Below are 23,683 nucleotides of genomic sequence, written 5' to 3' on the forward strand. Positions count from 1 at the left end.
GCAGAAAAGAGACAAACTTCGCCTTCTTGAGGCGGCTCGGGTAATTAGAAAATCCTCAAAAAAAACATTATTAGAGAGGGGATAAGGCAGATGCTTTATTAGCAGCCAGGCTACGTGGGCAAAGGGAGGAAAGATAGGTGGCATCCATAGACACAGGAAAGGGAGATCCCCAGGGTCTACAAGGCAGGAACATCCCAGAAGCATTTGCGCAGTTCTATCAACACTTTATGAATCTGAAATGAAACAAGATAAGCTAGAAATAGATAAATACTTGGCTGAAATAGAGATGCTGGGATTAACAGGTGTAGAGACGGATGCGATGGACGCCCCAATCACCTCAGAGGAGGTTGAGGCTGCAATAAAAAGGTTACCACTGGGAAAAGCACCCTGAAATGACAGCTACACTGAAAGCTTTTATAAAACCTTCCTATCTGCCCTCCTACCCTTCTTAGTGCAGTTGTTTAATGATATCTTGGCGACAGGTGTAGTACCGGACTCCTTTTCAGAGGCCCTAATCTCGGTTATCCCAAAGGAAGGAAGGGACCCCAAACACTGCAGATCTTATTACACAATATCCTTGCTCAATATAGACGCCAAGGTCTATGCGAGAATTTTGGTAGCGCGGTTAGAGACATATATGCCTCAGCTCATACACCCAGACCAGGTAGGATTTATCTTGGGGAGGCAAGAGTTGGACACCATGTGCAAGATCTTGCACCTGATACATGAATCCAAGGCTATGGCAGGAGAACCAGTCCTCCTGTCCATTGACGCAGAAAATGCATTCAACAGGGTTGAGTGGGGATTCCTGGAAGCTGTTTTGACCAAAGTACGGCTTGGAGAAAGATTTAGGAGAAGAGTTAAAGCAATTTACACTTCCCCCAAAGCCTCAGTGTCGGTCAACTCCGACTATTCAAGATGGTTCACTCTTGGTAGGGGGACTAGACAGGGCTGCCCTCTGTCAGCCATATTGTTTGCCTTGCCGCTTGAACCTCTAGCACAGGAAATCAGAGCTGATTGGTTGGTTGAAGGGATTTCAGTTTAAGGGAACGAGTTTACATGGGAGATCCTCACAATATGAAACATTATGGAAAGACTTCACTGATAGGTATGATCCAGTCCCCTAGACCAAAATTGGTGCAGAATTCGATAGCAAACCATCAAGGCAGATCTAAACGGAGAAGTATGGGCACAATGTGTCATGAACCGTCGCCTGCGTCCATTCTGGACTTCGTGGTCCCTGACCCATAGAGGACTGAATGCAGTAATCCTCCCAACATGGTCGCCTGATACAGAACGCAGCCTGCCAGTCTTTGCGCTCCACGCTTTGCACACTACTAAACAGACATGCTCCAGCGGCGCTCCACGGCTCTACGCTACCACTCACTATAGTTGGCTGTGTGTTGCCGGAGTTTGCTCGGGGATTTTTCCTCACTCCTTTTTCCCAGTTCCTTGAATCCCCCTCCTTCCTTCCTTCCTTCCCTCTAACTTACCTCCGAACTTCCTGGATGTTCGCCCGCGCTCAAGTCACAGCGTTCTGTGCCTCTTAGCCCGGTCACTATTCCTTCCTGGTTCCGTCATGGACTTCTGAACGTACCCTGGAGTTGAAACATCTTTCTCACGCTGGAATCCCAAGACCAGCACACAGGCTTATATAAATCCCGGACCGTGTGAAAGAAGTCACTAAAGAAGGTCACAAGCAAAGAAGAAAAACAGGTGAGAAGGGGAGAGACTTGTGACAGATTGAGACGCCTAAAGAACCATACAGATACAGAGATGGAAGCCGCAGTCCAAGATCTCATGCGAGGCATGCAGGAACTCACCACAGAAGTTCAAAATCTTAAGGCAGAGAATGCTGCTTTAAAGCAGCTAGTCCTGTCTCGTGATTATGCTACTAAGGAAAGTGTGTTGTTGGGTGGAGTAGTGGACAAATATGATGGATCTCCAAAGACCCTTCATGCCTTCCTTGATTCATGTTTGGTACATTTCACCTTCAAGCCCTACTACTTTTCCACTCCTATAGCAAAAGTGGGGTTTATGATATCACACCTCACTGGTAACGCCTTGACCTGTGTAACCCCCTAGCCAATTTGGGCAACGCCCTCCTGGATGATTACAATGGGTTCTTGGAAGCCCAAAAAGCCATGTTTGATCGCCCTGAACAGGTTTACAGCGCTCAAGAACATCTACTTGATTTTCGACAAGGATCCCAGGATATGCTTACCTTTGTGACTCGTTTCAAACAACTTATGAAGGAAGCTGATAGGTCCCAAGAGGCCAGCTTCACCCTCTTTTGAAGAGGCCTGAATGAAGAAATAAAGGAGGAGTTAGCCAGGGTAGCTCGCCAAAATTCCTTCCAGGCCCTTTTGGACCTTTCCCTGCAAATCGACTTTCGAATCCATGAAAGAAGGCCCGAGAAAAAGAACTTCTAAATCTAAAGTCTAAATTTTTCATTCTAAAAAACTGCCATAGACCATCCTTCCAGTCCAGAGCCTGCGGTCTCTCCGACCTCGGATTCAGAACCCATGCAACTGGGGGCCTTCCATAGACCCATTACCCCACAAGAAAGGATGCACCATATTCACACTGGTCTCTGCATGTATTGCGCCTCCGATAAACATCTTGTGAGGGAGTGCCCTATCACTCCCCCACGACATTCGGGAAATGCCAGCTCCCGATCCTAGATGGGGCAGAGTTTCGGGAGAGTGGTGTCTGCTCCACATCAATTCCTTCCTTGAACTCTCCAGGACAAAACAACCTTGTGATTCTGCAGGCATTCCTATCGCCTTGCAAGAGAGAATCCTACCCCATCATGGCATTAGTGGATTGTGGAGCTATGGGCATATTCATAGATCATGATTGGGTCACTACTCATCACATTCCATACGAAACACGAGAGACTATGCAGCCTGTTGAAGCTATCGATCGGAGACCCCTGTCTTCAGGACCCATAACCCTTCAAACCAAGGAGCTTCTTCTTTCCATTAACCACCACCAAGAGAGGATTACATTTGATATTATAAGATCTGCCCACTATCCTATGGTTCTAGGCATGCCCTGGTTACAGAAGACCAAACCCTACATCAATTATGATATGATATGATATGATATGGCATTTGTAACGCGCCTATACACAAGTGTTTCAAGGCGCGACGAGGCAGGGAGGGGGGAACAAGGGGAAGACAGACAACGATCCTACTAGGCCAGGTGTCATTCAGACCGCGCAAGTGCAGGGGTAGGGGGAAGGGAAAAGTGCAAGGGGAAGGGGAGGGGGGAAGTGCAGTACAAAGTAAGTAGAGTAAAACATAAATAAATAGGGCCAGCTGGTGGCAAGTGCAAGGTAAGTGCAGACAAGTGCTGGGAAGGGGGGGCTGTAGGGATACAGAGACAGTCCGGCAGTGCAGGGGTTGCCAGGGAGGCAGTGCAAGTGGAGAGTGGCTGGGCCCAGGACCGAGGTCGGTGAGAGTGGACCAGTAGCAGATTCAGTGCAGTTTCAGTGAGGAATTTAGCAGGGGAGAGGGAGAGAGAAAGCAGAAGCAAAGAGGAAGGTTTTGAGGTGCTTCCGGAACCGGAGATGGTTCTCCTCAAGTTTCAGGGAGGCAGGAAGGCTGTTCCAGAGGGAGGCCCCTGCCGCGGTGAGAGATCTACCCCCAGCTCGTTGCTTCGAGAAGCGGCTGACCCTGAGGGAGTTGGAGACGGATGAGTGAAGGGCTCGGGAAGGAAGATATTTAGGAAGAGAGAGTTGAAGGTATTTAGGCCCCAGGCCCCAGAAGGCCTTGTGGACAATGCAGAGGGTTTTGAACTTAATCCTCGCAGCCACTGGGAGCCAGTGTAGAGATTTCAGTCCTGGAAAGATACGGTCCCTGGGCTTGAGGCCAAGGACAAGTCTTGCAGTTCTGTTCTGGATGAGTTGCAGAGGGCGGAGAGTGGAGGCAGGCAGATTAAGATATAGGCTGTTACAGTAGTCCAGCTTCAAGAGAACCAGGGCTCGGGAGACAGTGAGCTTCTGGGGGAAGGAGAGGAAGGGAAGAATACCTCTGAGGAGGTGCAGCTGGTAGTGTGACTTCTTAGAGACGTCAGATATATGAGGAGAGAAGGAGAGTGTGGAGTCGAAGATGACCCTGAGGTTTTTTGCCTTGCAGGTAGGAGCAGGAAGAGAGCCACGAGAGGCTGGCAAGAGAGCTGCAGGGAAGGAGGGAGTGGGTGTGCCGATGAGTAGAATCTCAGTCTTACTGGCATTAAGGCAGAGGTTATTGGCGGCACACCATTCCTGCATAGCAGACAGACAGTCAGAGATGAGGGAAGGAGAGGAGGAGGCGAGGGTAGCCTGAAAATGAGCTGGGTATCGTCCGTATAGCACTGAAAGTTGGGGCAGAGGGCGGCGATGCGGTGGGCAAGGAGTGCCAGATACTGGTTGAACAGCTACGGAGAGAGATTAGATCCCTGGGGAACACCACAGGTGGAGAAAAAGATGTCAGAGAGGAAGGACCCAAGTTGGACCTGGGAGGGTCGATTGGAAAGGAAAGAGGTCAGCCACTCCAGAGCCTGACCAGTGATACCCAGGTTATCACAGAGACGGTTGAGCAGGATGGCATGGTTGACAGTGTCAAAGGCAGAACAGAGATCGAGCAGAATGAGAACACACGGAGTGTTGGAGTCGAGGTTCAGGAGCAGGTCATCACTGATGTTCAGGAGAGCAGTTTCCGTGCTTCTGGCCGCTTTGAAGCCAGATTGATGGTCATGAAGACTACCAACAGATTCAGCATGGAGGTTAAGCTGATAGATGGCCAGTTTCTCCAGGAGCTTGCCCAGGAAGGGAGTGATGGAGATTGGGCGATAGTTAGCCGGGCAGGAGGGGTCGGAAGAGGGTTTTTTAAGAAAAGGCTGCACAAGGGAGTGCTTGAGGGGGGTTGGGAAGACTCCAGAGGCGAAGGAGTGGTTGCAAAAGTCAGCCAGGGCAGGAGCCAGGGAGTCGATGTGGTCCTTGATAGTTTTGGAGGAACAGGGGTAAACCTGTTTAGATGAGACTTTCATACATCAGACTTGTCTGGAAACCTCATCAGCAGAAAAAAGGGGAAAGGCAGAGAAGGAGGGAGGAGGGGTGGCTGCAGAAGGGACAAAGGAAAAGCCGGGAAGAGAGGGAGGGAGGTCATAGGAGGAGAGTGAGGACAGGATGTCCTGAGTTTTACAGATGAAGTGAGAGGCCAGTGCAGTGTAGAGGGCCTGGGAGAGGACAGGAGAGGTAGAAACTGCAGCAGGGTTGGCAAGCTCCTTGCAGATTTTAAAGAGTTCAGCCGAGTTGTTAGATGCCGCTGAGATGCGGGCTTGGATAAGGGCTCTCTTCTTGGTGAAAACGGAGAGACAGTATTGCCTTTGGAGCAGGCGGCAGGCCAGTTTGTCAGAGGATGAACATGAAGCACGCCATTTCCTCTCTGCCACCCTGCACTTGCGTTTTAGGGTGACGAGATCAGAGTCATACCAGGAGTTACATTTGGCTTTGGGCTTCAGGCGGATTCTCATGACAGGGGCAAGGATATCAAGAGTATCAGATATAGCAGAGTGGAGCATGGAGAGGGCTGTGTCAGGGTGGGAGTCACCCGAAGGGTGAGGGGGGACAAGAAGGTGGCAGCAAAAGCCTCATCTGACACACGCTTCATGGGTCGGATGACCGAGAAGGTGGGTGGCAATGATGAGGGTGGCTTTGGCTGCGGGGTAGGGAGGGTGAGGTGGGAGGATAGGAGAAAGTGATCACTCCAGGAGAGAGGAGTGGAGAGAGGGACGGAGAGGGGAAGGTCAGAAGAGATCAGAGCATCAAGAGTGTGCCCTGCAGAATGAGTAGGCCCAGACGGGAGAATAGAGAGTGAGAGAGAGTCGCAGAGGTCACGAAAGAGTCCAGTGGGGGGACAAGAGGAATCCAGGTGGATGTTGAAGTCACCAAGAAAGAGGAGTTGAGTGGTAGAGGACAAGAGTGAGGAGGAGAGGTCGGCCCACTCAGAGCGGAAGGAGGATATTTGACCAGGTGGCCGATAGATAGTAGCCACGGTAAGGGAATGGCTAGGAGAGAGAGAGAGTCGGCAGACAAGACATTCAAAAGAGGAGTAGGTCTGCGTAGGGGTGACAGTGGCAGGAATCCACTCAGGGAAGATAAGGGCAACACCCCCCCTGCACGGTTGGGCCTGGGCACGGAGAGGATCTTGTAACCGTCAGGTAGGAGTGTGTCAAAGCTGGTGACAGAGCTGGCTGTGAACCATGTCTCAGTGAGACCGAGGACGTCAAGGTCCAGTTCCTCAAGAAGGCGACAGATATCAGAGGAATGCTTGATGGCAGAGCGAGAGTTAAGAGTGGCAATGTGGATAAGGTTGCCATCCTTGAAGGACTTCCGGGGAGGGGTACAGATCAGAGGTACGCCCTGCGGAGGTGTAGAAGAAGGAGGTGAATGAAGAAGGAGTACGAGAGGGGGCAGGGAGGGAGGGTAGAGGCAAGGTAGCCGAGGACAGAGGAGGGGGGACAGCAGGAGAGGAAAGGAAGTTGAGGCGAGGGAAGCGTCTATCAAACAGGTGAAGGTTGGCCTGAGGGCCTTGGACCAAGACGGTCCCATTAGCGTAGACATTAATGATGGCCTTAGAGGAGCGGAAGGGGGCCAGGAGGACATCCCAATGGGTGCCACCATTAATGGGAGAAGCGGAAAAAGGAGAGAGCACAGAGACCATATGAAGGGTCCATAGATCAGGCGAAGGCATGAAAAAGAGGATGTCAGTGAGAGTTTCCTTAGAGCAGGCACTAGTGTAGGTGTCAGCGATAGGTAGGCCTGGGTTGGAGACCAGGATGTCCTTTTTAAACTTTTTCCTACCAGATTTAGTCAGGAGAGCAGGATAGTCAATAGAGAAGCAGTTAGAGAAGATAGGCGAGATAGAGAGCACCATGGAGTAGGAGGGAGTGGGGGGGAGACAGACGATGCGAGAGCACGCAGACAGGAAGAGAGCGGCAAGCACAGGTTTACCACATTTCAGAACAACAACAGTAATGCGTATTAGGTACACAGTGGAGAGGCCAACTAAGTTTGAGAATCCTGCGAGGGGAGAAACAACCCTAGTTTACCACAGCTGTGGAACACAGTGAGGTGAAGACACCATGCGAATGCAGTGGCCAGGTGTAGGTGGGGTGGGCCGGGAGAAGGTGGAGATGACAAATTGAACTTGCGCCTTGCGTCCCCTGCGGACACCTGCAGACACAACTGGAGCCACAACTGTAGGAGTCGGCCTTGGCCTTGGGGCCCTTAGCCGCAGGGGGCTGCTGGGCAGAGGGCTGCCCAGGAGGGGGGTGGTTATAGGAAGAGGGAGGAGAGGAAGGGGAGGGGGGTGTGGGCGGGCAGGGAGGCGGGAGGGAGAGGAGGACCAGGAAGTGGGAGGGGAGAGCAGGCACAACAACGTGCTCAGAGCACTGATGCAAAAAAAAAAAAAAAAAATCAGTTACAAACACAATTCAACTCACGGAGGTCCGCTAGGGCCAGGCCGTGCTTCCTTGGCCTGCCTGCAGATCCCTCAGGGCTACCGGCGACTGCTCTCCCATGCTCAGCTGAACAAAGAAGCGAGCAGGGGGAGCGGGCGTCGAGTAGCCCAGAAGGGATGCAGCCAGACAGCCAATCAGAGGGGAGGGTGGGCGGGCATTGAGGCGGGAGGGAGAGGAGGACCAGGAAGTGGGAGGGGAGAGAAGGCACAACAACGCGCTCAGAGCGCGGATGCAAAAACAAAAAAAATTCAGTTACAAACACAATTCAACTCACGGAGGTCCGCTAGGGCCAGGCAGGGCTTCCTTGGCTTGCAGATCCCTCAGGGCTACCGGCGACCGCTCTCCCACGCTCAGCTCAACAAAGAGACAGCAGGCTCTTTGTTTCTTGGTTCGGAACATTGCACGTCCCACTGTTTGTCCCTAAACACCTTACCAAAGCCCCCTGATGACTTTCAAGAAACTCAGCAAGCACCAGTCACCGTCTCTAACGTCATCCAGATTCCCAGGGCCTACCAGGCTTACACAGATGTGTTTTCCACAGCCATTGTTCAAGCCTTACAACCCCACAGACCTGAGAATTGCGCCATCGATACTGAACCTTCGGCAGTTATTCCTTTCGGAAGAATGTATATTTTGTCAGAACCTGAAAAAAGGGCCCTCCGGGAATACCTGGATACCAATTTGGAAAATGTAACTATTCGCCCATCCAAATCCCCGGTGGGCGCTTCTCTGATTTTTGTTCCCAAGAAGGATTCCTAGGAGCTTAGGCCATGTCTGGATTACCGCGGCCTTAACCAATGCACTCTCAATGACCGTTATCCATTGCCTCTCATCTCGGACATCCTGGAAGCGGTCAGAGGTGCAGTCATCTTCACAAAATTAGATCTCAGGGGTGCCTACCATCTTATTCATATAAAGGAGGGTGATGAATGGAAAACAGCCTTTAGAACACCCTTCAGCCATTTTGAATACCTGGTTATGCCCTTTGGACTTGCTAATGCACCAGCAGTCTTCCAACGTTTTATGGATCGGGTATTTTCTGACATGCTGTTCCTCTTTGTCTTTGTATATCTAGACGACATACTAATCTACTTCAAGGACCATACAAAACATGAAAAACACGTAAGGGCAGTCTTACAACGTCTACGTGAACACAAACTCCTGGCCAAACCTGAGAAGTGCCTTTTCCATGTACCTACTGTTCACTACCTCAGATTCGTTCTTACCCAAAAGGGGATTGGAATGGACTCTTCGAAGGTTGATTCCATTCTTTCTTGGCCTGTTCCCACTACTGTAAAGCAAATTCAATCCTTCCTGGGGCTTGCTAACTTCTACAGAAAATTCATTCCAACTTTTTTTGAGATCATGCATCCTATAGTTACATTAATAAAGAAAGACACTCTTTTTCAGTGGACCTCAGCCCAAGATTCGGCGTTTCAACGGTTGAAGTCGGAGTTCACACAAGCTCCCATCCTTGCTCAACCCGAACTGACCGACCCTTCATTGTTGAAATTGATGCCTCCAACTACGCCATTGGGGCAGTCCTGAAACAGGAACTTGCTGACAAGTAAGAACACCCCATAGCCTATCTTTCCCGCACCTTGACTCGCAGTGAAACTCATTATACCGGCCTGGAGAAGGAATTGTTAGCCATCCGTCAGGCCTTCACTGATTGGCGTCATCTCCTTCTAGGAGCCAAACATCCAGTACAAGTCCGCACGGACCATCGGAACCTTCAAGTCCTACAATCCATAGAATGCAGAAACAGTCGTCAAGCCTGTTGGGCTTTCTTTTTTGCCCAATACCAATTTCAAATACACCATTTCCCTGGAACACATAACATTATAGCCGATGCCTTGTCCAGACGTCCTGATTATGAAACCCTTGAAGACCGGACCTTTCCTAAGATCTTTCCCAACACTATATGTGTTGCTCAAGCAATTACTCTCCTGGAGGATATCCGATTCCAAACTCAGTCCTCGGAAACTTGGAAGGAGTTTAGGAGACACAACCGATGGAAACTCAAAACAAAAGACGGATATCTATTCAAGGATAATCGATTGGTTATCCCTACTCCTGGATTGAGACAAAAGATCACAAGTTTATGTCATGATACCTTCCATTCAGGACACTGTGGCATCACCAACACCCTCTATCTAATACAAAGACAGTTTTGGTGGTCAAGGATGAAGAACGATATAAAGGTCCACGTCCAGACTTGTGCAGTCTGTAACCAGAACAAACATGACAATAAAAGACCAGCAGGTCTCCTGCTCCAACCGGCAATACCAACAAGACCCTGGGAAATCATCGCCACAGATTTCATCATGGAACTACCGTCTTCCAGAGGCTACACAACCATAATGGTTACCATAGATCTGTTCACACATCTGGCTCAGTTTACACCTGTAACAAGCTACCATCCTCATCTGAACTTGCTGGAATTTTCCTAGAACACATATTCCGGCTTCATGGACTACCTTCCAAGATCATTTCTGACCGAGGACCCCAGTACATATCCCAGTTCTGGAAACAGTTATGTCGTATACTGGGAATCCAACGTGCCTTGTCTTCGGTTTATCACCCACAGACCAATGGAGTTACTGAACGAGTAAACCAAACCCTGGAGCAATATCTTCGTTGCTTCGCCACCAAGGTCCAGGATGATTGGTCACTCCTAATACCTGTGGCCGAGTTCGCATACAACAATTTGGATCATTCAGCTATCAAGACTATTCTTTTCTTCTGTAGTCAAGGATTTCATCCTTCAGGACTGCCGTCCATTCTTCCTCACCCTACCCCAGTTCCCGCAGTTGATTCCTGGATTGAGACATTAATCAATGTGCACAAGGAAGCTAAAGAACACCTAGAAAGGGCCCAAAGAGATGTTATACATTATGACGACTCCAAAAGAAGACCAGGACCTTCCTATTCAATAGGCGATAAGGTCTGGTTAGCTTCAAAACTCCTACCACGTCACCTACAGCCACATAAATTGGCTCCCAGGTTTTATGGATCCTTTTCTATAAAAGAAATTGTCAATCCAGTGGCCTTTCGACTCCGTCTGCCAGAATCATGGAAGAGGATCCATCCAGTCTTCCACACTTCTCTGTTGAAACCATACGTTCAGCCCTCTCGAACTGTTCCAAGATCTACCCCAGTGATTGTCAAGGACCAACTCGAATACGAGGTCTCCATAATTTGTGGACTTCGTGGTCCCTGACCCATAGAGGACTGAATGCAGTAATCCTCCCAATATGGCCGCCTGATACGGAACGCAGCCTGCCAGTCTTTGCGCTCCACACTTTGCACACTACTAAAGAGACAAGCCCCCGCAGAGCACTGCGTCTCAACGCTAACGCTCGCTGTAGTTGGACGTGTGTTGCCGGAGTTCGCTAAGGGCTTTTTCCTCACTCCTGTTTTCCAGTTTCTTGAATCCCCCTCCTTCCTTCCTTCCCTCTAACTTACCTCCGAACTTCCTGGATTTTCACCCGTGCTCGAGTCAAGCCGTTCCATGCATCCGAGCCCAGACACTATTCCTTCCTGGTTCTGTCCTGGACTTCTGAACGTATCCTGGAGTTGAAACATCTTTTTCACACTGGAATCTGAAGACCAGCACACAGGCTTATATAAATCCCGGACTGTGCGAAAGAAGTCACCAAAGAAGGTCACAAGCAAACAAGATAAACAGGTGAGAAGGGGAGAGATTTGTGACACTATGGGGCAGGACGTTGAGCATGGCTGTCAAATGTGGGATGGTATTCTCGAGAGCGTCCTTGAGCTTTGCTTGACCGCCATACTATAATCTGGAGTGTGGCCACAAAGCTGAATACATGGAGTAATCTGTGAATTAAGATCAAATGTGTGATTCACGTAAGTAAACACTGTACTGAGGAGGGCAGTGGGGGGAGGGTGAGGGACAAGTTGGTTTTGGACTATGGTTCTGTACTTCGGGAGTAATTAAGTATGTTGATTACCATGGCTTTCCAATGCAATGTTCCGATACATGTCACTGTTAAATTGTTCTTGTATGCCATGTCAAAACTTGATAAAATCAAAATTAAAATAAATAAAGAAAGAAATTACCCCTACCAACCCTGCGTTACTCTTTCCCCGTTGTCACTCATCACCATTCAGTGCTCATTGAGTTTGACACCTCACTCAGCTTACTCACCATTGGCTTTGTCAACTTCCAACCCACGGGATCATCTCATCCTCAACCAGCATCTTCAGCCTTCGGTCCGCTCAGCTTCCTGTAGAAGTCGGGAGAGGATTCCGCTTGAAAACAAGGGACCCGTCCCACCTATCCTTGCAAGGTTTTTAAACCAATGGCCACTATCCACAGGGAGCTTCACGTTCCTCCAGCGAAATGGCAGAGGACGTCCGATATTTTCGGGACCCCAAAGCTTACTACTTTGATGGATTTTCAACCATCTTCTCTCTGCTACCAGGTGAACTCATATACCCGGCACAAGCCTTTTAAGACAAGTTAACAATACTTTGAGATAGATGGGGATGCCGAAAATACTCAAACATCAATAATCAAACTGACTCAGGAAGTTGGCAAAGTGCGTCTGTTTTAATATCAATTATCTAAAACAGGGGGCATAACAAACATAAACGAATCACGCTCAATCTTCTCACTCAATACATTTCCTAAAAAACATAGTTTATATACTAAAAACTCATCATCATTGACGTCAATCTACGTTGCAAACTACAAAAACCTACTTGGGATGTGATAGGAATCCAGGGAACATCTAGCTATATGTTTCATACTTGTGCGGGAAGGTGATTGGGTCTCTATCATCAGGTGGGGCAACAAAGCCCTCCCCTAGTGCAGGTCACTACGAACATCATCAAATATATGACATCCCATTGGTGATACAAACTATAGGACTCTATTATGTGTCCCACTATTATTGGTTGGCACCCTTGAACCCCTCTGTAATTTTCCACCTATTCAAGCAGCATGCAGGCTAACATCCAGCTGCTGGTGGGCTGGTCATAACCATAGCTTCCCACCAATTAGTCTGTCATCAGTCATCACTCTTGCAGTCTGCCAGTCAATTAGCCCTTTGAACGTTGTCCTTGGAAATGTTCTCTGAGCCTGAGAATAATAGGGAGTATAGGCATATTCTGTCTCTTGGTTTTGATACAGCTCATCCCAGTGTCTACTTTCATCCAACCACGTGACTGCAGACCATGTTTTAGAGTCTTTCTGCATTTGAAATACTATTAAATTATGAACCTCTGATGTCTTCAATGTTCTCACTCCTCATCTAAGACAGGAGTTTTGTTCTTTTCACATGTTCTGTAACTACTCTATGAACATATAGTTCACGGTGGCCTTGACTTCCAGGTGCTGGGCCTTCGATTCACCTCTGAATGTCGATTGGTTTTCCAACTGTGACACACTGAGAGCCTTTCTTTGCACTGAATCTAGCTTTGCTAATATCGTTGTGGAATCATCCATAGTCCATACATTCCTATGCATATACATTGGCGCATCGCTGCAATCTTTTCACTATATAGCTAGCCTTTATGAATACTTTGTCTACTTGCATTACTGCATCTGCACAATTGTAAAATGACGTAATATCTTCTTCATTATTTCTGTAGCAAGAGCATCTTCATCTCGAGCCCAAAATGTTGCTCATCTTTAACACCTCCTCTTTAAAGCTTATAGAATGTCTATACCCTTCCGACTCTTCTTCTGAGAGCATCAGCTCTGCCCTTTATGATGTCAGGCTTCTCTTTTGCTCAGTTTTCACACTTCCTTCGGGATTTCATTCAAATGGCCATCATATTGTCGTGAATGCATGTATGGTTTCCTCAATGGGAACCTTACTTCCAAGATTCTTTTCGGTATTGGTATTTTCACCGGTACTGCACGTGTCTCACACTCTGGCTCCCAAGATATAGGCATCATGGGGAGTAGTTTTGCATGGGGGTACTTGGCTCCACCTCTACACAATAAATCATCTGCGCAATGAAATATTGTGCTGGGCACCTGGATGTTACCTAAGTCTTCATGCAGCATCCTGTTGAATATACTGGGGCTTTCGTAGTGCCCTTGGGGTAAACAAGTGTGTTCATAGCGCTTACCGCCCAGGGCAAATGATGTGAGGTACTGCAAGTCTGGGTGCAGGGGTACTGAAAATAAGGCATTCTTCAGATCAATCAGTATCTTTTGGTGATACTGCATAAAATGGAGGTTAGGTTGGGGACAAGTGGAAACTCTTTCTGCACTTTGTAACTTTAGTGTGATTCTTACTGGGGTACCTTCCTTCAACATCCCTACATCATGTGGGTTGGTTGTCCATAAATGTGTGGGAACCTGTTGTAGGTCTGCCTGGCTGAATGGGGGTGGTGTGACAACAGCTATGAGGGCTCTTTGAACTCTTCGTTACTGTGCCATGATCTCACAGGGTATGCACATTTAGAGGATGATTTCCCCATCATTGTTTTCATCCTAAAGCATCTGTCAATTCTATAAGGGGCATAGTAGTATCAATGCACAGAATGGTGTGCCACTAGCATCCCTGAAGGTCAGTGCCTAACACTACAACACTTTTGGCTAATACCAGCAGACCCTCTAGGTCCAAGTAGAGTATTGTTCCTGCAACTAAATCTGGGGACTACACGGGCTGAAAAATTAAATCAATGGGTACTCTTCAGCAAGTTAGGGTAATCTGGGGCACAGCTTGTGTGAGCACTGTAATGCCGTAAATAAACATGTTGGGGTTGACGGGGATGACTCGTACCTCTATATCATGTACCATGGCATGTATCACAAGCATTGCCCTCATTGAACACATGGCAGGTTTGGTGCAGATGATATCACTGTCTGTGAATGAGATTGTCATGTTCAGCTTGCTCAGCAGATCCCTACCTAGAAAGTTGACAGGAGAGCTCTCAGAGGATATGATGGGGGCCCTTAGAACTTTCTCTCCCACCTTTACATCTAAGTCTTTTGTGTACAGAACCGTTAAAACAGCCCCACAGATTCCCTGTGTGTCAAGAGTTTTGCCTGATAACAGGAAGTCACCTTCACTGATGCACGACTTCTCGGCTCCTGAGTCCATCACAAAGATGAATTCTTTGTTCCTATCTCTACCCCCACCAATGGTTCCTCTTCTGGATTTAGGGTAATTTACAGGACTGGACACCCAAGTGCTCTCTGTGGGCTGTCCTAGTCAGGGTATGTGTCTGTCCCAGGGAACGAGAAAGGGTTTCCCCTACCACTATAGCACCTTGGTACAGTGCCACTGTGCCATTGGGTGCACTTCTGAAGGTGTTTCTGTTCTCTACTTTCTGCAGGTTAGTGCAGGGTTGATAATGCTGAACTTCCTGCTGTGGGTGTCGCAGATGGAAGGGACTGGGAGCCTGTGGGGGTAGCAGTGTCTAAGCCTGATGGATCTCATAGGGTATTGAGGTAATTCTGGTCAGTGGCCCCTGGGTATTCCCCTGGTGTGGAGGGCCACAATTCTGCTGATTGTAGTTGTATCCACACCCTGTCTACTCTGACATTCTCTGGAGAAGTGCCCCGACATCCCACATGTCCAGCACTTTCCTGTTCTCCCTCCTCTTGACCCAGGACCCCAAACCCACTCCCTGTTGACCCTCAGAACCCAGCTTGCCCTTGTTGCTGTCCTCCTTGCCACTGAAGCCCCGAGAATTGTGGGCTTCTGCCCCACTGTCTTTATCCTCCTTCAGCCCACAGTGCCGCCATTCATGTATTTGCTGCATTAGGGGGGGGTACCCTCCCTCCTCTGCCTGTGCCGGTGCTGGCCCTGTCACCACCTTAGCTACCTTCACTAACTTATTCTGGACCAGTTTTGTTTCCTCAGCCTGTCACCTCTGAATCGTTTCTTTCTCGTGCTCGTTTATCCTTCTACAATGGTGAACTATAATGCTTTGAATTTTTGGGCCATACTTTTGCCTCTAACCCCGCTATTTTGTCAAGTGCCTTATGCATTCTTTGAGTAGGCCCTGTTTCACTATAAAATCAAATAAATGGGTTTTATTGGTCCCAGATGTTGCCCACTTCTGCCCTCCCCATATATTTGACCCTCTCCCCATCTCTTGGGCCCTGAGAATATACTGCCCAGCATCTTCATCATCCCCCATGGTACACTGCATGATGGATTGTAAATCTGGAGTGTCTGGGATTGCCCGCAACAATGCATCTCATACCCTGGCCCTGACCTTGTTGAATGAGGCTCAATCACGGACATCATTGCTCAGTGATACCCCGCTTTCACCCACACATTTTCAGCTTGGTCCCCAACTGCAGCTACTAACAAGCTTTTAATGTCTTCTATTGCTAAGGGCACCCCTGCTGTGTTCTTTTCAAAAGCATACATCCACTTCCCCGCCATGAGTGATAGAAGTGACTTAAGGAGGTTATTTTTGTCCATTTGTGTCCAGGGTACATAGTGAGGCCTCCCTGCTCCCATGTACATTAGTGGCTTTTGCATTTCCTTCTTGCTTTTTCTGCCTTTAGTCATACCTCCCTATTTTCTTGCTAAGGCTATCCTGCCAAATCTCTATCTCAATCTTCCATCCCACAAGCTTTGCAATCTCGGTTTGTGCTGGGGTGCTTGTTCTGCTTCCCCTTCCCCATCGTCTTCAGTCTCATAAAATTCACACCAGTCTTCCTCATCTCCTCTCTGAGACCCTACGTTCTCATAGCATCAGCTGTCTGTCTCTCTGTCACGCTCAACATGAACGATTCTTATGGGTGCGTTGTCTATTCTGAATAAGAAATCTCCCGACTTACACTCATCTCCCACTGGTTGCACCGCTGCCCCCATATGTGGCATGGGTGTAACAGCCTTGAAGCTGCCCTTAGCCTGGCCTGGCTAACTCTGTCTGTATTGAAGCCAGCGCTATTTCTAGGTCTCTTGCGCTCCCCTCAGTGTGGGCAGTAACCTCTGGGGGTGAGACATATGGTGGGGTGGGGTTGTGGCTGGTGCTGCCACCATCTTGCCAGCTGATACATATATTGGATTAGTATACCCTTCGGCTGGGCGAGTGGCCAGTGGATATATTCCTTTTTCCCCTCCTCTTTCTTCCCATGTTCTCCAAGGTCTGTCTCTTAACTACTGTCATGTGTCTCCCCTTCCTCCTTTGGAACCTCTGTGTCCTCAAGCATTTTCCAGAGGTTCAATACTTCCCTTTTATTCTGCAGTGGTCTCCCCTTATATTTTACAGTCAGAAAGGTAGACATGTTTCAAAAGGCTTCGGTCAAAAGATCCCTGATCTGGCCAGGAGTGGGACATTCCCCCTGCTCTTGTCTCCGTCACCCATTGATTGTGATACTTCTTGATCTTTTCACAATACAACATCAGGGCCTTGCACATGTGTTCTAGGGGCATTTCTACCCCCATAGTTGCGTCTCCCGTGTGTCTAGTACTGGGCTGTGCCTATGCTTCTGCGCTTCAGTGGTTATGTAATAACTCATTCAAACATGTACAGTTCAATTTTGTCAACAGTGCAATTTGATGTTGTCAAGAACTAAATCCCAATATAAAAATCATCTGTCCAATTCCCCCACCTCTCTAAACCCAGTTAAAGCTCTGTAACTACATCCACACCTCACACTCTCCTCATACATCCACACACAACACATACATGCCCCTCCTTGACCTCCTTCTTGCACCATAAAATACGCTAATAAAACAACCTAAAATAACAAGCTAAAACAACACCTACTACTATTCCAGAGCTCTTTAATTATACACAGCTCCTATTTTTATCTTTGTGTTTTACCGGCTCTGTTTAAACAAGGCATGTGGCACAACCTTCCCCCCTCACTCTGGGAGGTTTCCTCTCTTCTGTCTTCCTTTTCCTTAATATCCTTAAAAAATTAATTAAAAAAAAAAAGAAATCAACACACTCCACAAATATGCCACAGTCTCAATTTCAATTACTGCGTGTTCACACTGTTCACTCTGCTCCAAACATCTGCCGCTACTTTGTTATCCCCTGCAGGCTATACTCATGTGCATATTTTCACCTAAACTCCTCCGTTCACGGGGTTCCAACACCATCCTGCACCTTTCCTTGGGGTTGCACCCCGCTCCAAAGAGCAGGAAGGATTCTGCAAAGATGGCTCCCACAGAGCCACTCAGCGCAACGTGTTTAGGTGCTGGTCACTGTAGGTGGGTATGGTCCTTCTGGAGAGGCCGCTCTGCAGCTACAGGGGGCGCTGGGGTCATGTCGGCAAACGTCACCAAATGAAGGCAAGCCCCTGCTTATGCTCATGCCAGAAAGAATACAAACTTCAAGGGAAAAAGGCCAAGAACTCTGCTGCTCGAGAACATTCTGGACAAATGTAATACAAACAGAAGCTCAAAAGGCAGTACATCATCATAACTATACAGTAAAAACAAGTGTCGCTGGTTGGTGAGACCCTATACATGGGCCTGCTCCATAGGGAATGTCAAGATACAATTGAAGGTTAGGTTCCTTGTAAAATACAATATCGAGACTGCTATGATACACTACTACTACATGATATTTGATTGGTTATTTATAATGCGCCTAGTACCCAGGGCTTTCTAAGCGTGGACCCGGGGATCGAACCTGTGTTACTCTGTGTCGTCTTGCTTCCAAGGTGAGCACTTTGCCCCTGAGCTATCCTCCCAAGACATCACTGTGGCATGAACCTGGGAGGCTCGGGGGCTGGGGCCAGGGGGAAGGGAGGAAGAAATACACTCACGCTGACACACACATTCTGTACTTTGTTGATATCGCACCCCTTGCACCCAAGGTCTCCAACCTTGTTTTGGTCTTTAATTTATCCCTCCCTGTATCTCGCACTACAAAGGATGTATTTATGTGGAGATGTGAAACGGCCATACATGCTCAGATCTTTTATGGCCTTTACTTTTATGGTTGGGGCTGGGGTCACCCACTATCATGGAATTCAGGGGTTTGTGGACCAGGTCAGTGGTGTGGGCCATTGCTCTGGGTAAGCTGGGTGTGGGTTAGAGGTCTGCTGATGGCTTGGCTCTGATAAATGGGCACTGCGAGGAGCCTGGCGTTGTCTCAAGGCCTTGCACAGAACATTCCTCCCAGTGATAATAAGTAAAAATGAAATTAATGCAAAACAAACAAATTGTGACACTCACATATGTTTGTATATATTTGTGTCTTCTTCCATTTCCCATCTTCCTCCCTCAATGCTTCACCGGCATCATGCATCAATGATTTATTTGTATTGACAATTTTCGTGGTATGTCTTGGTATGTCATGGGTTTTTGTCTTTGTTTATAATGTTAAAATGTCCATGTAATGATGAAATGTGACAATTACAACGTTCATGTTTAATCATAATTTAATACGTAGATATTGTTGACCTGCCTTTAAAAAGACCACCAAGTTCGAAACACGTGTTGGCACAGAAAACATATCAAGGAATAGACAATAAATTACTACCTTCCTTATAACATTGCTTTTCTTTATTGCCATTTATTTGAATCAAGTTGTTTTTTCTTGTATCAGCACATTGATTCTTACACTCCCTTGTTACTTTCAAACAACACTAGACAGCGATTGGCCTAGTGTTGCCACAGTGTGCAGCTGACAACCATATCTCTCACATATTTGTGACTTTTAAGCCACAGCGCCCATTACACCTGGTACCCCGAATTTGCTAATTCACAGTAGAACACAGCTTTGACTGTGATTTATTAGTGAGATTTGTAGGAGACATTTGTCATCAACACGTCAATCTCACCTAGCTGTCCCGTGTTCCACCTAAGGGTATGCCTATCTTAGGTTGCTTCAACATCAATTGCCCTAAAGCCATCCGTGGGGTGCAACTGGGGCAGTCATAGGGACACCGTTCCTTTTGTCCAGATCAGCACTGTCGCTGGATCTATGGACCTCATGCAGTTCCTTGTTTCAAGCACCTCCTGACCTCCTCGTTTCACCCCTTGTGGGTTGAGGTGAGCCTGGCACACAAAGTACAACTGGTAGTGGTGATGAAAGTGGTGGTGTGCAGAACAACTCAACATACATTCCCCTGCCCCAGGCCAGCTCGTTGTGCCACATGTGGTTCTCTGAGGGTTTCCCGGAGCTGCCGGCACAGAATAGGCCTAAGACGTAGGCCTCGTAAACACATCCATCAGGCAGCTACTCCGCTCCCCAGGTGTGGTTTGGTGCAGATTGGAACAGTGCACACTTGACAACACCAGAGGTGCCATGCCCCGTCAAATCAACAACAGCCCCAAACCCAGTGACCCAGCCTTCTCCTCCCCCAGAATGGCCCAGACCAGATGTGGGAAGCTATTGAATGTCACACTAAGCGGAGAGGAAGTGACTGACCAGGATTCCCTCAGTAATGGTGAGAGTAGAGGGAAGAGCTCAGCGCTGCATCCATGTCCAGCAGCAGGTGCAATGACATCAGTTGTATCACCCCTACCTCCAGAGCCTTTCATCCACCCACAGAGGAGCGTCTAAGACCCACCCAACCCCAGCAGGGTCTTTGGTATGCATAGGGGTACGGAAAAGCATATACCTGTCACTGTGCAACAGTACATGTAAATAGAGCAGGCGCCAACCCCTGCAGTTGTCAGCTGCTCTCAATTTCCAACACGGGAGAGGTTTACTATTGTCACATTATATTTATTTTGATAGTCCACTGCTCACACCATCCATTAACCCTTGGTCTGTATTAAGATACATGTACATTGTATAACACATCAGTACACAGTAGTTGTAGTTCAAATAGATGTCCCACACTCAATATGCATGTTCAAATACTTGTCACTCAGTAATGAACAGTCAATTAATGCTTCTTACACCCTCATGCAAAAATAAGTATTTTAATTAGGCGAAATGTGTAATAAAGAAACATAACTATTATTTTAATCACTATACACAACACACTTAAAAATGCAATGCATCATTAATGGAAAAGATGAAACCTTGGTCCTCATTACGAGTTTGGAGCTAAAAATCAGGCATTACCGGCATGCCGGTATGAACGTGTCCTGTTAGCCTTGATGCCGCAAACTGCGGCTGATTATGAGTCCTTGTGGACACGCATACCAGCATGCCAGTAACAGATGTACCGGCATGCCGGTAAGGACCCACAAACCTCCTGATAGCGGCATCATGAAAGCCGCTTATACCTCCTCCTCCATCATCATTCCCCTAAATATCAGCACCACTAATAACATTAGCGTTATTACCGGGTCTGTGATAACCGGAACCGGAAATAACGTCATCGCGCAGGAACGGGAAATGCTCCGCTGGCCATCTTCAAAAACACAATCCATTCCAATCCCCTGCAGACAGAACCTGTACAGCCTAAATTCCAAATACACCTTGAAGAAGATGTCAAAGGCAACCAAGAAAGCCTCTGCTCGCCTGCGTAAACCAAGATTCAGCGACAGAGAGCTGAACATGTTAGCCGATACCCTAGTGGAGCAGGCCAACACCGTATTGTGTGCTGACCTGAGGAGTCCAGCACAGCTAAGGAAGAAACAGATATGGGAGGAGGTAGCGCAAACGGTCAGTGCGTTTGGCACCACCGCACACACCGTCAGGGACTGCAAAGAGCGGTGGGATGACCTGCGCCTGCGAGTATGCAACATTATATCGGCCAATCGCAGCCAGGGGTTGGGAATAGGCAGAGGGGCACAATCCCCCATAAAATTGATACGGTGGGAAGGGGCGTGCAGCTCCACTATTGCTATGGAGGGCATCGAAGGAGTAGGCAGAGTGGAGTATGGAGTCTCATCATCGGCTGATTAAGTTGAGTGACACTTTGCACACAACACAAGTCCCCACAAACATCTGACAGACATCCACATGAAAATGTTGCCCTACAAATGTGAATCTGATGAGAGCTACTAGATGGCTTATCATACACATATCCACACATCCCTGTCTAGATGCTGGCCCCACCACTGTCACATCATATTGCATGCTGCATGCCGTTCCTATGTCTAATACACACCCGATGCACAGAATAAAAGCACATGTCACACTGCACGCAAGCCAAAACACACATGTATGCCACACAGCAGAAATCATGCCCAACATGTTAACGGCTGAGGGCTGCCAATACTACCACCCCCAATCTTGCACGCACCCTGTCTGCCACAACAAGCATGCAACAAGCCACATGGCACAAACTGCACAAACACCAATGCAAGCATGATGCAAATACTCCCATCACTGATGGCCTGCCTCTCTCTGTCCCCCACAGGCACGGATGCAGACAGCGATGGGCATGATGCTGGTGCACAGCCCAGGACACCACCCAAAATGCCCAGTGGTCATGATGATGGAACCAGGCCATCCACATCCAGGGGCACAAGGCTGATCCATGTGCCGCACAAGGCACACACCAGTGCCCAACCAGCTGCACTGCCCCCAACAAATGACAAGCAAACACCTGCCCCTGCACCTCAGAAGACACACGTCTCACAGGATGAGGCCACAACTCTGGAGACTGAGCTCGACGGCTCACAGTCGGCAGCCAATAGCTCTGTTGGGGAGGCAGCTGCATGCGCACTGCATAGTGGGGATGAGGACGAGGACCATGAAGAAGCCACAGATGAAGGGAGGGGGACGTCGTACGTAAGCCCAGCCCATAGGACACCCCACAGGTCACCCCACAGGGCACCCGTCAGCATGAACCTGAGGCGAGGGCAGAAATGCTGAGTGGCCTACTTCAGAGGACAGCCCTGCATTGGCCACATCAACACCAGCCAATGAGCCATCTATCTCCACCGCAATAATGGACCTCGAGGGAAGTCTGTTAAGGATGGAGGGCTGGCAACAGGAGATGCACAACCTCATCAAGCAATATGTTGCCGATGGCGAGGCAACACGCCATGCAATGAGGGACAACACTGTGGCCATCATAAGGGCCGTGAAAAGGAATTCCAGGTGGGTCCATGAGGGCTTTGCCACTGTGGCCCAGATCCTATCGAGAATGGTAAACACCATGGAGCAGCTGCATCCAGCAGCATCCGCGCCACAGCCATCTACTTCGTTGCCTGCCATGCCTGCCAGCTCCATGCAGACTGCCCTCTGCGCAGGTCCCTGCGCAGCATGTGGCACAGTGATATGCAACCCACACCTCCAAGAGGGGTCGGCAGTGGCAGGGGAACCATGGATGTGTTCACTGACAGAGCATCTGGACACATGTAGTGCACTTGATGTGGGGGGGTGTTGGGGGAGGGGGTGAGCAGGGATGTTGAGGGGAGGAAGAGGGGGGGTGTGGGGTATTGGAGCAGAGAGCGGATGGCGTGTGTTGGGGTGTTAGGGGGAGAGGGCTGGGGTATGTGGGAGGTGGAGGGTACATATGTGTTGTGAATTCAATCTGCACAATACACCTGTTGTGTTAGAAAAATCCCATGACTGGTCTTTGCTTATTCAGCGTGTGTCAATTTATTGAATGACAGTGTTCAGTGTGAACTCATCCCCATACCCAGTGCCCATATTCACCCTGCACAGTGCCCAGGGTGCCACATCCATGTCACCCTCTGCATAACAGTGCTTTGGAAAGAATGGTTTATCAATGATTGGCGCACAGCATGTCCCTCATGTGCATCATGGCCTGGCCGAGTTGCAACATCTTCTCCTTCCTCATCTTCATCTTCACCTGGTGATGGCTGCTCCATGTCTGGTGGCAGGGGAACGTTCCGCCGGATGCACATGTTGTGCAGCTTGGCACATACCATGATGATCTTGCCCACCTTCTCAGGACCATAAATGAGTGCACCACCCGATCTGCTGAGGAAGCGAAACCGTGCCTTCAGCAGGCCAAACGTCTGCTCTATGAATACATAAGTGCATGTATGGGTATGATTGTATTCCTCTTCGTGCCTGTTCTACGGATTCCTGACAGGGGTGAGGAGCCATGGCTTCAGGGGAGAGCCAGCATCACCTGCATGGGAGCACAATAAGGTATGTGTAAGGGTATTCCTTCTGTTCCATTTGTGCTCAGCCTGTATATCATTCATGCTCATATTCAGTATATCGTGAATGACAGCTATTGACTTGACATCCAGCATCATGGTGGCCCTTCTTATCAGCATCTGGATGCTGGTATGTGCATATCCGTGCGACTCGTAATGGCCTCTTCCTTGCGGCATGCCGATATTACTGGCACGACGCCCATGCGCTTGCGCGTACGCCGGTA

Source organism: Ambystoma mexicanum, chromosome 7p, assembly GCF_040938575.1.
Source record: "Ambystoma mexicanum isolate Mex_15411 chromosome 7p, UKY_AmexF1_1, whole genome shotgun sequence".
NCBI lineage: Eukaryota > Metazoa > Chordata > Amphibia > Caudata > Ambystomatidae > Ambystoma > Ambystoma mexicanum.